Genomic DNA, 2237 nt, shown 5'->3' on the forward strand with positions numbered 1-2237 from the left:
GTCGGGGCGGGCGCAGCGCCGCACAAGATGGCCGCGTCGTAGCGGCGGGGGCAGCGGTGGGGCGAGGTAGGGAGCGGCCGGGGCCTGGCGAGGTCGGGGCGGGGGCGGCGCGGCCGCGGCCGGGGGACAACGCGGGGCGGGGGCGGGCACCCCCGTGTCGGCTGCCTCCCGCGGGGCCCCTACGTGCGTGATCCGGCGGTGGCAACAAGGGTGGCAGAGCTGGGGGCTGGTTTGACGTCACGCCGCCGTCACGCTGCCAGTGGCTGCTGTCACCCCTCGCCCTGAGGAGCCTGGGGCCTGGCCTCATGGCCTCATGTCCCTTGCCGCGGGGCTGGTGGGGAGAGAAACGTGGATTTCTCTCTGCTGCCCGTTGGCTCGTCCCAGCGCCAGCAGCAGCACTGGCTCTGACTGGCCCAGAGAAGTGGTGGACTCACCATCCCGGGAGGTCTTCAGAAGATGTTTAGATGTAGACCTTAGCGATATGGTTTATTGGAGGACTTGTTAGTATTAGGTCAGAGGTTGGACTGGGTGATCTTGGAGGTCTCTTCCAATGTAGATGGTTCTGTGATTCTGTGGCTGCAGATGCTGGTGGCACTGGGGAACAGCCCCCAGTGGGGCTGCCCAAGCGTCCGGTCACCGCTGGTGAGTGTCGTCAGCACGATGTGCTTGGGGAGGCTGGGCGATCTGCATCCCATGCCAGGGATGTGGCTGGCACCAGTGCCTGTGGGCACCTAGCAGGTGCTGGTGTGATCATGTCGTGCTGGGGAAGGAAGGGCAGCCTGGGGGGCAAAGTCCTCGCAGGTGGTTGTGGTGGCCCCATAAACATCCTCAGTGCTGCCCTTTGGAACCTAATTAACTGTGACGTGGCTTTTTTTTTTTTTTTTCCGGATTCTCTACCTGGACCCGTTATTGCAGGTAACTAAGGGGAGAAGTGACTCAGAGGAGCTGCTGGGACCTTGGGAAATCAAATTGTACACCAGCACCTTCCCCTGTTAGGCATTGTTAGGTTGGGCTTTCCTAGCCCTGCCAGGTACAGGGGTGGTGGGGCATCAGCATGGTGCATCTAGGATATGTGGTTGTGCTGTGGCCTGCACCCTAAAGAGCATTTTGCGGGGTGTCCCTGGCACACTGGGAGCAAAGCAATCTTTTCCCATGGCTGGGGGTCCTGGTTCCTGGTCCCTTGCTGCATGAGGTGGGGTTCCTGTCACTGTAGCATCAGGATCCCTAGTCCCCAGCCTGTGTTTGCTGGGGTCTCTTGTCCCTAGCATTGAGATCCCTGCTCCCTATCCCCACAGCACTGGCATTCCAATCCCTTTCTTACGTGTGCCTGAATTGCTTGGTTCCCATCCCCACTACATCAATGTCCTCGGTCCCCTGTTTGTGTGCACTGGTGTCCCCATCCCAATGGCATTGCTGTCCCTTGTTGCCTGACTCTGCATGCCAGGATCCCTGCTTCCCATTTCTGTAGCAGTGGGGTCCCCGGTCCCCAACCCTATGGCATAGAATCATTAAGGTTGGAAAAGCCCTCCAAGATCGTCTGGTCCAACCATCTCCCTGTCACCAATGTCACCCACTAAACCATGTCCCCAAGCACCACGTCCAACCTTTCCTTGAACACCCCCAGGGATGGTGACTCCACCACCTCCCTGGGCAACCCGTCCCAATGCCTGACTGTGCTTTCTGAGAAATGCCTCCTCATTTCCAAGCTGAACCTCCCCTGGTGCAACTTGAGGCCATTCCCTCTTGTCCTATCACTAGTTACCTGCGAGAAGAGGCCATCCCCCAGCTCCCCATGCCTTCCTTTCAGGTAGTTGTACAGAGTAGTAAGATATCCTCTGAGCCTGTCTTCTCCAGACTAAACAACCCCAGTTCCCTCAGGCATCTGGGTACCTGGTCCACTGCCCACGTGTACCGTGTACCCATGTATACGTGTACTTCAGTCCCCCTGCCTTTGTGTGTGTGCTGAGGTCCCCCCATACCTGCAGCACCGGGATCCCCATTCCCTGCCTGTGCATGCTGTGGTCCCTGTCCATTGCATCCCAGTTCCTTGTTCCATGTGCACTTTTCTAATGGGACAACGTGCTTTCTATCATGGTCCATTACTGCAGTTTGGGTGACTGACGGGGGCACTCCAAGTGCCACCCCTTCCGTGCCACTCTTGGGGCTCTGTCGCCTCTTTCATCTCTGCTTTGAGATTGGTTGAGATTGGTGCAAGGGGGTGCCAACCCCCCCCCCCC

At 58.8% G+C, this 2237-nt stretch overlaps 1 protein-coding gene across 1 annotated transcript in view; it reads left to right on the plus strand.

Moving 5' to 3' along the window:
• The first annotated feature begins 2 nt into the window (after window positions 1-2).
• Window positions 3-2237, plus strand: part of TET3 (tet methylcytosine dioxygenase 3) — a 23611-nt gene continuing 21376 nt past the window's right edge. Inside the window, 1 exon segment of the mRNA XM_035345316.1 lies at window positions 3-66. The gene's annotated coding sequence lies outside the window, so the exon portion shown is untranslated.

Source organism: Oxyura jamaicensis, chromosome 22, assembly GCF_011077185.1.
Source record: "Oxyura jamaicensis isolate SHBP4307 breed ruddy duck chromosome 22, BPBGC_Ojam_1.0, whole genome shotgun sequence".
In the NCBI taxonomy this organism is placed as follows: Eukaryota; Metazoa; Chordata; class Aves; order Anseriformes; family Anatidae; genus Oxyura; species Oxyura jamaicensis.